The 14,707-nt window shown below is 40.6% G+C and overlaps 1 protein-coding gene across 2 annotated transcripts in view; it reads right to left on the bottom strand.

Moving 5' to 3' along the window:
• Positions 1-14,707, bottom strand: part of LOC123770698 (macrophage mannose receptor 1-like) — a 235,825-nt gene that overhangs the window by 2,473 nt on the left and 218,645 nt on the right. The gene's annotated exons all lie outside the window — the stretch shown is intronic.

The following is a 14,707-nucleotide window of genomic DNA, read 5'->3' on the forward strand; positions in this document are numbered from 1 at the left end:
CGTTCAAAACACTGAGGAATGAGGAGGCCGCTGCTCGCAGCTTCTGTCCAACACCTACCTTAGCAGGAGTGGAAGTACTTGGTGGGAGGCAGCGGACGCCTTATATACCTGCTCGCTGCTGTAGTGTCAAGGATGTTCTTGGACTTCTCTATCTTTCTCAACACAGTATTTATCGCGAGAAAATCTTACTTCTCCCATGATCAAGTTACACTCGCGAACATGTAAAGATATACTTTGGATTTCCAGTGAACATATTACGGTTAGAACGTACTTTTTCTTGTAATTTTATTGTGTAGTTTGACAAAAAAACATATGTATAGTAGAGCAACAACTAGTTTGGAAATGTAATTAGAAACGAAGTATGTGAGTAATATATATTATTTGGTAACGATGGAAATATTTATTTTTAAAGTGAACAAGAATAAAGCAGTCTTTACTGTAAGAATATATTCACATTTATCAAAAAATAATATTATATATATATTGGTATATGAACTGAGGGTCTCTTGATAATCTTTTTATGATTGTTGGACAGCCAAAAAGAAAGAGAAAGTGTGCATAAACTCTTCGCAAAGAGTGTAACCCATCTTCCTGCTTAGATTGTACTCCTTGTAACTGTGGACCATTGTATATATTTAGACGTAATGGACAATTAGAAAAGTAGAATTTGGTACTATTAAATCTGGATAAACCGAAAAGATTTTGTATTTAAGTTGCTAATAAAACCTATTACCTACCATAACAATAATAGGCCTAATACGCACTATCTAAGGCCTAATACAGTATAGTACATAAATATGCATAATAGGCCTTTGGATATTTAAACTTATTAGTTGAATTTTTTCCGGAAAAAAAGGTGAATAGTACCAAATCGTACTAAGAGTCCCGTTGGGGATACATAGGTGTATGAAGGGATGGTTGACAGGGAACCTGGATTGATGTCATGGACATGTATATACCTGCTTGATGGGGTTTTGAGAGTTCTTCTACTCCCCAAAACTTGTGAGAGATTGGTCCAACAAGCTTTGCTTGGAGCGACCCGCAGGCGCTCACATACCCACCACAGCCCGGAACTTCTTGAAGAAAACTACCTAGTTTTCTCTTGGAAGTGTCCCCGGTTGTTCCGGCAATATTTCTTATACTCGCTGGGAGGATGTTGAACAACCGTGGACCTCTGATGTTTATTCAGGGTTCTCTGATTGTGCTTATGGCACCTCCCTGCTCTTCACTGGTTTTATTCTGGATTTTCCGATATATCATTCACTCCGTTGTGTTGTTATTTTACTGTGTAGATTTGGGACCTGGCGCCCCAGTATTTTCCACGTGTATATTATTTGATATCTCTATCGTCTCCTTTCTAGTGAGTACATTTGAAGAGCTTTGAGACGACCCCAATAATTAAGTGCTTTATCGCGTCTATGTATGCCGTATATGTTCTCTGTACTCCCTCTATTTCAGCAAGCTCTCTTGCTCTGAAAGGGGGGAAGTGAATACTGAGCAGTACTCAAGACGAGACAGCACAAGTGTCCGTCTATATATTGTAGCATATATATTATAGCATATATATTATAGCAACCTTAAGGTGAGGTTTTATACGTTAGGAACATATGTCTCCCCTTAATTAGCCCAGCCAGTTCTTGTCTCCATGTTATAATGTGCAAATAATATTTTTATAGATTCTACTGGATCTTCCAGTTTGACAATTTAATCCAAATCCGTTTATATACTTAAAGTACAATTCTATAAAATTCAGCAAGCAAACACTTTCAAAATCCGTGTATATAAAACCCCGCCCCATCCGCGGTGGATGTCAACACTCACCGAGAACATTTGGTAATAGTCTTGACATTATTTTACTCTATGATCGTTGTGTGAAGATATGTAGGGCGGACGTGTGGTGCTCCTTCCTCACGCAGTGGCGGCCAGGCTGCCTTGATGACGGCCAGGTGGTGCTGTATAGGGCGGATGTGTGGTGCTCCTTCCTCACGCGGTGGCGGCCAGGTGGTGATGTGTAGGGCGGCCAGGTGGTGCTCCTTCCTGACACGGTGGGGGGCCAGGTGGTGGTGTGTAGGGCGGACGTGTGGTGCTCCTTCCTGACACGGTGGGGGGCCAGGTGGTGGTGTGTAGGGCGGACGTGTGGTGCTCCTTCCTGACACGGTGGCGGCCAGGTGGTGCTGTGTAGGGCGGACGTGTGGTGCTCCTTCCTCACACGGTGGCGGCCAGGCTGCCTTGATGACGGCCAGGTGGTGGTGGCGAGGCAGCGTGGGAAAGTGTATCATATAACCCCACCACCGCCCCCTCCCAGGCCATATTAACCTTCAGATATCATCTCTACAGACCTCTAAAGATATTACTGTGAGGATGAAGAGGGTGTGACAAACGCAGTCGAGATGTGCTTCACCTGCAGCATTACACACTTTATAAGGATATATCTCATACCCCATCATATATTATCATCATATAATATGACTTTACGACAAATAGCAATTGGCATAACTGATTAGAAATATATATACATGTTAATCATGTCTGTTCAATAAACAATATTGGTTTTGTGCATTATTTTCTCGAGGGACCTTCGTACACATCATAATTATCATGGATGGAATTATCACTTCTTCATGACGGCCTCAGATATTGCCACGCCTCTTTGTCTCTCTTGTACTCGATTACGTTGTGTTTGTGGATGTCTTTATTTGGTCTGCCCACCTAGAACATTGCTTCAGTTCTTAAACCCATTATGTGACGGCGAAACATTTCTGCCACTTACCAATAGGATGGGTATAGGGGGTTTGGGGTTCAGTTCCTGAACCCATTATGTGGCTTTGTGGTCTTTTTAACTACCGTGCACACTATGAGTTCCACTGCTAGTCACAGTATGGGTTCCACTACCAGTCATAGTATGATTTTCACTGCCAGTCACAGTATGGGTTCATAGTGACTGGCTAACCAAGTATTAGGCTGCGTCGGCAAAAGAATGACAAAACGATTGATAATTCGGAAATAACTGTTCACTTAGAGAACTCGAGTCAAAGTGGCCACGTCCTGGGAAACATGACGACTTTTATTTTATTTGTTATACTAAACTGTACTGTGTTAAATTCTATTACTGTGAGACAACATTATGTAACGGTTTCGACTGACCTCCGGTAACAGTTTACATAGGAAAATGACACGTAGTTCCTAGAATTATATTCTAAGCATATTAGTGTCCTCTAAGTAACTTGCTTAAATATTAGCAGGCAATTGGGTGGACGTAGGATCGCAGGATTGCTTTAAGCGTAGGTTAATACCCTTACCTACGCTTAAAGGTATATAGTAGGTATATTCATTTCAAAATTTTTGGTAACAGTGACTAATATGGAAATGGAACTCAGTGTTCCATAATCGCACACAAGTGCTGTAGGGTTCAAGTCAATATGATATATTACACGAACACTTGTCCGAAAACAACTAAACAACCCAACGAAACATGAAGCAGTCTTTTTATGGGAAAACTTGTATAATAAGAAGTTTACCTGGCTTCCATGCAACTCGGATACGCTTTACGAATACAACGACCTTGAGCAACTTAGCGTCGTATTATGGAATATTTGACCTTGAGCAACTTAGCGTCGTATTATGGAATATTTGACCTTGAGCAACTTAGCCTCAAATATTCCATAATACGAGGCTATCACTGGGACACCCCAAGTATGAAACAATTACCACAGAGAAGCGGGAATGTGTTTTTTCCTAACTGCTTTATAAACATAAACATTTGTATAAAACAGAAATGCATCTCTTTAGTCATGGGGTTGAAGAGCAACACTAGGCTTGATGAAAGTATCTCAAAGTCAATAGCGAGGTTGATGCTTAAAATATCTAATGGGTTTAAGCATCATGTTATTTTCATGTATATTGTGCAACAGCAGCCTGCACGGCAGACCCACAGGCAGGGAAGGAAGGTTTACGAGCAGCGTCATGGTCGCTCACCAGAGAGAAGACGCAGTTTCCTGAATGCCCTGGACGACTTCAATGTCAGAACACGAACACAAAAATGTGGTAAATTATTTTTAGCTGATGTTAGAAATCGACGAACGCTGAGGACGCTGACGAATTTGCAGTGTATAGTTTATTATCTGAATATTATAATTTCTGTTTATGGCTAAATTTCAAGGAATGGGATAGCCCCCATTGTAGACCTAGGCTGCAGGGTGGCTAGATGCTGCGATAACATAATACGACATTGCTCGCCTCACAGCAATAGCAGCTCCACATGCAGGTGACTTCCTATTAGCAACCCCAATGTTCTCAACTGGCACGCGTCTCACACCACACGCCCTCCTAATTGCTGTGGCCCTCTGCCTATTTCCCCTAATTCACACCAAATATATTTGCAGCGAGGTGGTGTCTAACAGGTATGGCCAGCATGGCCTGCTCTGATAAAGCACAGGAGGATGTCACTTAAGGCACAGTGAAGTTATCAAGAGAAGTCTCACCACAGCTGGATGTCCAGCCGAGAGGGAGCCCTGTTACCTAACGCCCCGTAACTCCGATGTTCGTATTGGTCGCCCAGATGGGATCACAGTGAACCCCTGGAAGATCGGCAAGCAGTTGAATGTGTGTATCAAACCTGGATAACACCTACACTGACTTTAGTTTTGCTTATTTAGGTGGTGCTGCCACTCAAAGGAAATCAACCAAGTCCCGTAAGTACAGAGAACTGGATAAGAATTTGCAGTTTAATCCTCATTGCTTCCAAGATACGGCGCCTGGGGTAAGAGTGCCACCAGTTTTTTTTTTAAGGAACTGGGTTCTAGGCTGTTTGAAACAAGAAACCCTAAAGCTGCCAGCTTCCTTTTCCAGCGCCTCAGCGTGGCGATACAGAGAGGAAATGCACACTGCATTCAGGGTTCCTGCCCACCATCTGAGAAGCTGGAGGAACTCTACAACCTATAACAAACAACTTTGTATCTTGTATGTAACCAAGTTTGTAACTTCTTTTTGTAATAAAATTTAAATAAAACAGTTGTATATATAATGCAGTGGTAAGAGAAGACATGTGCACGTGGAAACCCGACAAGACTCATCCGAGTGCTGCATATCCTCTTCTTCAAGGTTGAGGGTCCCTACAAACACAACCAGAGGTGGTACCCTTTACACAGTATATAATTATATCATTACTAAATCGTTTTAAAAGACCTTAATTTATTAGATCTCTCAAAGAGAAGAGTAAACGGAATTCATTAAAAATATTTAAGATTATCAGAGGTCACAATCTTAAATATTTGCAATGAATCAGAGGTCATGCAATATTGACTTTAAGAAGACATTTAAAGTAGCTGCATCCTGATTGACCTGGGGACCTGATCAGAGACCGGGCCGCTGGGACATTGATCCCCAGAGCCACCAACTAAACAGGTCAACACAGACACAAATAAGCAATAGCTGGAAAAGCAACAATGCCTTGAAAACTTTAGACAAACAATTTCACTCTAGCGAAGCAAAACACTTCACAAATCGGGTTGTGTTTGTATTATAATGTTGGTTTTATCATCACGTGTCACGCGCTGAACCTGAGAGTTATTCATCACTATTACACCATAACCTGGGGGGTTATTCAACCATTACCTGGGAGTTATTCAACACTATTACACCATAACCTGGGAGTGATTCATCACTATTACACCATAACCTGGGAGTGATTCATCACTATTACACCATAACCTGAGAGTTATTCAACACTATTACACCATAACCTGGGAGTTATTCATCACTATTACACCATAACCTGGGAGTTATTCATCACTATTACACCATAACCTGGGAGTTATTCATCACTATTCAATCATAACCTGAGAGTTATTCAACACTATTACACCATAACCTGAGAGTTATTCAACACTATTACACCATAACCTGGGAGTGATTCATCACTATAACACCACAACCTGGGTTATTCATCACTATTACACCATAACCTGAGTTATTCATCACTATAACACCATAACCTGGGAGTTATTCAACACTATTACACTATTATATATATAAGGAACAACCAACCAGGTGATATAATTTAAAGTAATATCGTGCGTACAACTGGTTTCCTTTAAACATATGGAATACTAAAGGTATACCATGTATTATATGGTATATCTATGGTATACTATAGGTATACTGTATCGTGTACCATCGCAAACTTTACATAAACAGTCAACCTAGTTCGTGTCTTATTGTCTGCTGTTCTTGTTTGAGTATCTTTTTTTATTCTAAGTGAAGTATCTTTTTCATTTTAAGTGAAGTATCTTTTTTATTCTAAGTGAAGTATCTTTTTTATTCTAAGTGATATCAATACTGCCAGCAGACACAGATTATCATCACTCACGAAGCTGGATAAATAGCGGAACGAACACAGAGAAAAACAAATAAAACATTTTAGTTACGAAACTGAGAAACAATGTTTATTATCGAAGTGTAAACTGGTGAAACCAGAGTCAAATAAATTAAAAAGTGATAACATATGGATACAAAGTGATAACATATGTTGATATAAATTTGAATGTATGTCTAAGGTTGGAGGAGAGGTGTTGTTTAGGGCTAGCCTAATCCAACTTTGCACACGGATTCCTGTAGGGTTCGTGCCCAATATGGTTAGGTTGGAGGGGATAGTCACTAGAATTCTATAGAGAACAGCAAGCCACAACCACATACTGATTCCCACCAATATACTGACACTGGCCGGTGGCGACCGTCTTGCTAATTATTAGTAAACAAAAATTTAAGTCCAATTATTTTTTTCTTGCGGTAATGTAAAACATCATGCACTGATCTCGTGAAAATTGACAGACAATTTTCATTCGTTATACTTCCCCATAGCAGAGAAAATATGCAAGTTCCACACTGTCAGCACTGAAGACTATCCACCCTAAAGGCCCATTCCCTGCTCACTCAGGCACGAACTACTCTCCAATTGGCTCCCTGCAAGTTTAAAATTGTGGGTTTGTAAGTTTTCAACTTCCCCTCGACAGCGAAAAAAAATTTAAAAAAAATATTGATTAGATTCGTTTTAGAATCATTAATCTTATCCTTTCGGTCATATTCAACAACACAAGTTTACAAGAATCACTGCTACCAAAATAAATAAATAAATAAATATATATATATATATATATATATATATATATATATATATATATATATATATATATATATATATATATATATATATATATATATATATAAGCGCATTAGCTATCCGGAAGAAACTACTAAAGAGGGGTAAGGTTGTTGGGAAAACAAAAAAGAGTCATGTTTCTTGGAATTATATTTATCTGTTGTTTTAACCGCGCTACTTACTCTCACTTTTACCTTCAGGCTTCTCCCTCGTTGTGGTGCCGGACACACCCACAGCTTAGTGGAGAATACGGTAGAGGACACTGGTGGTGGTTTGTTGTTCTGTGTCTTAATCTTTCTCTCTCTCTCTCTCTCGCCTGTGGTGTTGCTGTCTTTCGCATGTTACACGTGAGATTTGTAAAGAGCATCAGCTCTCAGCTCTCCATGACAAGCTTATGAATGTATCTGTGAAGCATGGAATGTTTACATAACCATTCCGCTGAGAGAGCATCTAATCGCGTGCACGCGCGCGCGCGCGCGCGCACGCGCACGCGCACGCACACACACACACACACACACACACACACACACACACACACACTGCCTTTAGAAATTTATGAAAGGAATCATTTAGTTGAGAGGTGGGACCAAAGAGCCGAAGCTCAACCCCTGCAAACACACCTGAGTACACACACACACACGCGCGCGCACACATACACACACGGACGCTCATGCATACACTCACGCGCGCGCGATAATATGTGACTCACGGATTCCTTAGAAACGGCTTGTTGACCTTCCTTACTTGATGGTCAAACCTTTGCCAGTATCGCCATTCTCGACCTTCCTCGACGGCCGGCCGGTGATAGCCTAGCTACTGATTTTCCCTCAGCTGCTGCTGCTGCTGCTGCTCCTGCTGCTGCTGCTGCTGCTGCTGCTGCTCCTGCTGCTGCTGCTGGCAGCAGCTAGCTGCTACTCGACTGCTGCTGGCTGCTGTTCGGCTTGGCTGTTCTCCAGCTGTTGCTATTGTTGAAAGCTAGAGTACAACTATAGTTGTACTCTACTCAGTAGTTCAGATATGAGCAAGATTCTTAGTACCTTTCTTGGTGATGGATGTGTATGATACTTGAATGGTGGGGTAGAGATAATGAGGGATATCACGGACCGGTAGATTACATATAAAAGGAAGGTTCAGTTTGATGAGATTGTACACATTCGTACTCAAGCCATATATCATATATTAGAGTATATTAAGGACACAAAATGTGTGTCTTGAGCAGTGCTTGAGATGTTTTGTCTCTCACACAGCTTTAATGTACAATGTTGTGTTGGCTTGTGTGAGTCTCTAGTGTGATGTGAAGCTTTAGCGCTTTCGTAAACAAAATATTCACCCATACAAATGTCAAATGTTTATTGGAAGTAGGAATTAGGCCATATACATGAAGGAATTGATCCATATTTCAAGAAGGAATTAGGCCACATTCATGGCCTAATTCCTCCTCACAATCAAAATCGAAGGACTTGCATTCAACAGTAATTGAGGACCTTGATATAAAATGATTGACCGCTCGTATTCTGGGAGAAAACGACAAAATGTGGTGTACTGTAACTGACAGGAGTAACATAAATGATGGGCTGTCACGGTCTCTCCGTGGGTCCTCGGTTAGGTTAGATTCGGGTACTCTAGTACATCATTTTTGCGACGCTGTGGCAAATCGAGAGACCGGACTTGCCTCAGGCCCAGACCAATCATATGCAGGTCAATATTTTAAGCTACTCTTTGGGTAACGTTTTCTTCCAAACAGCTAATTTTTTTTATTGATTATTACACCAAGTTTAGTTTTTTCATTCATTGTTTACTTGTACAATTTTTGCTGACCTTCCATAAACGAGAAGCCTTATTGCTCCCCAGGGTCAGCTTTGTACCGATTCTTCCCATCCTTGTGTTCCATTTTTTTTTTCAAAAAACCTTCCCCACTCTATATGACCGAAGTATAAAAATAATTCTTCTCCCTAGACAAGCTTTCAAATTTTAACCTTAGCGAGAGCCTTCCTTCACTGTGTTATAGATGGAGCTCAGACCCTTAGGGAGAGCCTTCTTTCACTGTGTTATAGATGGAGCTCAGACCCTTAGGGAGAGCCTTCCTTCACTGTGTTATAGATGGAGCTCAGACCCTTAGGGAGAGCCTTCCTTCACTGTGTTATAGATGGAGCTCAGACCTTTAGGGAGAGCCTTCCTTCACTGTGTTATAGATGGAGCTCAGACCCTTAGGGAGAGCCTTCCTTCACTCACCGTCTTCAACTTTCACCACAACCACCACCATCCCTGTGAGGTGTGCCACTCACAGCTCGGGGGGTTCAGTGTTTACCCTTGTGAACAATATGAGGCTTCCCTCATTACTGATGAGAACGTTTCAAATTTCACATTTTATATATATATTACTCCTGAAAGATATTATTAATTGGAACGTTATCCCCCACAGACACAAATCAGACGATTCAATTAACAATTTACTACAAAAACAAGAAAACGGTCAACCTACTCATGAAGAACTCTCCAGACACCACCAGAACGCCTTGAAAGAGACCAATGTCGTCTATGCCTTCACATGCCCACTTGGGAACTCAATGATATAATGTTGACGTTGGAGTTTAGAAGGAAAAACAGTGTCCTGTAATATTTTTCCGGCATACCTCTTGGATTTTCTTGCATTTGAGAACTTACTATAGGTAAATTGTTTGATTTTAAAACATCCTCTTAGTATTTAGTAATTTCGAATATTGTATTAGTATTCTGTTTTCTTTAATTCTCTTTCTTTAATACAAAGTATTAAAGAAAATATAATTTTGTTTATTTCTTTATTATTTTCGAACATCCTCTCGTAGTATTGCTTTATTTGCAAACATTTTATAAATAGTTTTGCTTTATTTTCGATTGTTTCGAAATATTATATATTATAATATATATTATAATGTAACAATATTATAGATTTTTTCGGATTTCCAAACAGTATTTTTCAAAATTTAGCAATTTTTCATTTGTTTTTTGAGCGATAACTTTGCTTTTTGCCTGTGAATTACGTGCACAGTACTCTGATGACCCACATTCAACTGTGCACAGTATTCTGATGACCCACTCAACCGTGCACAGTACTCTGATGACCCACATTCAACTGTGCACAGTATTCTGATGACCCACTCAACCGTGCACAGTACTCTGATGACCCACATTCAACTGTGCACAGTATTCTGATGACCCACTCAACCGTGCACAATACTCTGATGGCCCACACTCAACCCTGCACAGCAGTTATGGACACAGCCGTGAACAGTTTACCATTACAGTACACTGTAACGGTAAACTCAGCCGTACAGTGAACTGTGAGGTGACAATAAACGGTCTTATAGTAAGGAACGAGAGAGAGCGGAACACCGGCAGTAATCAAAACCCCACAAAACAGCCTAAGATACAATCCTCATTTCTAACGGCGTTTGACAGCCTCGTGAGAAATTTATGGGGGATCATTTTATGCCATCAAATAAAATTTGTCATTCTTGAAATGGAATTTGTCATTCTTGTCGTGTTCAATGAAGCGCGAAAATCGTACCAATATAGCCGTTTTTAAAACTGATAATGGTGAGTGAATTGAATTTGTTTTTTGTTTTCCTACTTTTAAAACAACGCGCGCTCGCTCGCTCCCTCACACACACACACACACACACACACACACACACACACACACGATTGAATCTCACCTTAGTCAGCATAATGCTCGAGATCAGAGCATTTTATATTAATTATTAAGTATTTGAATACCTGAGCATTTCTTGAACATTTCTTTAAGTGGAATATGTAAAGTTCAGGAGCACTATTTTTCCTGATCATAACTATTTTAGCAACGTTATCTGCCTTCATTGTACCGTACATTGGTCGTACCTCAATGGTCGTACCGTGGTGGCTTGTACATTGATCGATTATTTTAAGGGTGTAAAGCTCCCTTTAAATTTATATACACATTCTTATATACCTGGTCACTAGATACACAGTGAACTTTCCTCTCCTCTAAATAATATTAAGACCTTACCTCAACATATAAGCAAGACAATAACAGACCTAAAGTTAAACAGACCACACACTAGAAGGTGAAGGGACGACGACGATTCGGTCCTTCCTGGACCATTCTTAAGTCGATTGATTCACAATCGACTTGAGAATGGTCCAGGACGGACCGAAACGTCGTCGTCCCTTCACCTTCTAGTGTGTGGTCTGGTCAACTTACTTTAGCCACGTCATTGTGACTCATCGCCTGCAACAGGCCTGAAAATTGGACTCTTAACCCACAAATCTGAAATTAGAGGAATTGTCGACGTTTCGGTCCGTCCTGGACCATTCTCAAGTCATCTAATGGGAAAAAGAGTGGTAGAAAAAGTCTATTCATAAGGTAAGAGAATGAGATAATAGACGAGAAGTATAGGAAATTAAAGAAATACTGGAATAAGGTAAAGTATAGGAATAGATTTGAAGTATGGGAATGAGACAGAAATACAAGAATAAGATTGAAATACAAGCATAAGATGGAAATATAATGTAGAAGTGAAGAATAATGTAGAAATTAATATGGTTGAAGTACAGAAATAAAAGAACACTGAGGAAGGCCAAACGGTGAAGACAATAAGATAAAAGAGAGACAAAGACATAGTAACACAAGAGAAAGAAACGACAACCCAGAGGGCTGATGATAAAGTTAGAACACCGAAGAATGTAATGAGAGAGAGAGAGAGAGAGAGAGAGAGAGAGAGAGAGAGAGAGAGAGAGAGAGAGAGAGAGAGAGAGAGAGAGAGAGAGAGAGACAAAGAATCAACCACCACTAAGCTGGACCAAAGATTAATGAGACGAGTCACATAAGAATATGAGGCGACTTGAACCAGCGTGCTAATGATTCCCCGAGACAATTGCCTTAACCCACTCGGCCACGACAGGACAAAAAGCCATTCAGCCTAGAGTGAATTCACTGGGTCTGGATCAGGCTCCAACTGGTGCCACAATCAGGTTTTTACGAATAGCTCGCCTACACTATGGTCCGCAGGCACCACTTTCCTGCAGAACACAAAGTTTAGGTGGGAGTGTGTGTATGTATTACGTGGGAGTGTGTGTATGTATTACGTGGGAGTGTGTGTATTGTGACGATATTCTGTAATAGAGCAATAGCTATTCTGGCTGGTGTTGTGCCGATCGCACGTTAATCAATAAAAAGGTAAAAGAAAGTAAATAAGACTGCCTTAGGTCCTCTACTGTGTGAGAGCTGCAGGTAAAACAAAGAATAAAAACTATAAAGATTTAAAATAACAAAACTCACTTTAATAACATGCAAAACAAGACCCCTTATCCACTTGGCTTCAATACAATTTACAAGAGAAAATATACACATGTGACAGTTACGTTAATGTCAAAGATGCAATTAATACGTTATACAAAAGCTGTACGTATCAACTGTCTCCTAAGGAAGCGAGAGTAGATGTTACTGCTGAAAGCACGAAGTGTATTCTGATCACTGGACGCCGGTGATTGATGAAGATTAAGCCACCCAAAAGGTGGCACGGGCATGAATAGCCCGTAAGTGGTGGCCCTTTTGAGCCATTACCAGTATCAAGAGCTGATACTGGAGATCTGTGGAGGTGCGACTGCACCCTGCGTGACGGAAGATGTCTCCCGTCGATCACTGGACGCCGGTGAGCCATTTATATATGGGCCAGGCCGTCAGAAATGGCGGGAATCTTGTAGGTAACCATCGGCCGGCAGTTAAACAAGCAGTTAGTGGCTGGTCGACTGGCGAGTGGCGTCTGGGCCTCTGCCCAGACAACAGGTGGTCCAGGTGTCTTGGGTACTAGAGGGTGGAGGGAGGAGGGGGTGGTGTCTGTCTAGACACTGAGGCGTCTGAGCACGTATTGATGTTGTTGATGTTGATTCCTTATGTTGGAGCATGCAGATTCGTTGGTGAATAGGCGGGATAGGGAACAGGCAGGATCTACTGCCTAAGCAGGAAATTACGTTAACAGTATGTATTACGTGGGAGTGTGTGTTGTATGTATTACGTGGGAGTGTGTGTTGTATGTATTACGTGGGAGTGTGTGTTGTATGTATTACGTGGGAGTGTGTGTTGTATGTATTACGTGGGAGTGTGTGTTGTATGTATTACGTGGGAGTGTGTGTTGTATGTATTACGTGGGAGTGTGTGTTGTATGTATTACGTGGGAGTGTGTTGCACGTGTTATACGGGAGTGTTGTATGTGTTATGAGACATTAAGATTCATGTGTCACACAGCAGAGATCTCCAGGGAACATACTGGGCTGAAATCCCGTTTAAGGGCTGGAGAAATTCACGGCGGCTTGGAAAGGCAGTAATTTAATTTTAGCGTTTCCCCTGAGGGAGGCAATTTATTGGGGCAGTGCAACTCATTACAACCGGAGAGTCGACAGGGTTGCAGGGGTCCTGAAACTCCCTAACGAGTTCTCAAATCACTTGGGACAATTCAACCACCCCTTGCCCTAGAACAAGGGCTGGGGAGAGGAAGGTGTGTTATGGAACGGTAACTTTCAACGCAGTTTGAGTGTATATCTTTTTAAGGGCATTTTTTTCCCCCCAACTCGTGATATCAGGTATCGTTGTAATCCTGTTGAAAGTTATTAAAAATATTTCGGCTGCACGTCTAAATACCAAATGATTCGCTCACTAGTGGCAGGCGTCTTCATTCTTTGTTTACGGGGGAATAGGGAGAACAAGGAGCACCATTCTTTGAGAAGCTGGGAAGGTCGAAGTATAATTAGGCATTTATTTTAGTTTTGTATAGGTTGCCATCTATTACTAAACACACCTTTATACTTTCTTTTTGCATAAGATACCTTTATATATATATATATATATATATATATATATATATATATATATATATATATATATATATATATATATAATGTGTGTGTAAATCACGAAAAATAAACACGTGATTAAAAATGTGACAGTGTCAAACCACGGAGGAAAATTGAAACAGGAATTTCCATAAGTACTTTCGTATATTTAATACATCTTCAGAAGGAGTGAAGTCCTTCTGATGATGTATTAATATACAAAAGTACTTAAGGAAATTCCTGTTTCAATTCTTCCTCCGTGGTCTGGTACTGTCACGTTTTTAATCACGTGTTTATTTTTCGTGATTTACACACACACACAATTATATATATATATATATATATATATATATATATATATATATATATATATATATATATATATATATATATATATATATATATATATATAGTGTGTGCGCGCGCGCACACAGAAAAACCACATGTGAAAAACTGAGAATGCTAAACGCGTTTTCGGCTTAAATCGCCTTCATCAGAGCAAAGTAGAATGAAGGCCCTCCTTCATTCTACTTTGCTCTGATACAGGACAGGAAGCCGCCAGCTTCCAGCTGTCCTGGCCAAGACCACTAGTGTTAGTGGCTCTCAGGTAAATTCACGTAAACTTCAAACTTTAGTAAATAGATTTGTTCAGTAAATAGATACCTATGTCCAACAGCCTGGTTGATCAGTCCAGCAACCAGGAGG

Source organism: Procambarus clarkii, chromosome 56, assembly GCF_040958095.1.
Source record: "Procambarus clarkii isolate CNS0578487 chromosome 56, FALCON_Pclarkii_2.0, whole genome shotgun sequence".
Classification (NCBI taxonomy): domain Eukaryota; kingdom Metazoa; phylum Arthropoda; class Malacostraca; order Decapoda; family Cambaridae; genus Procambarus; species Procambarus clarkii.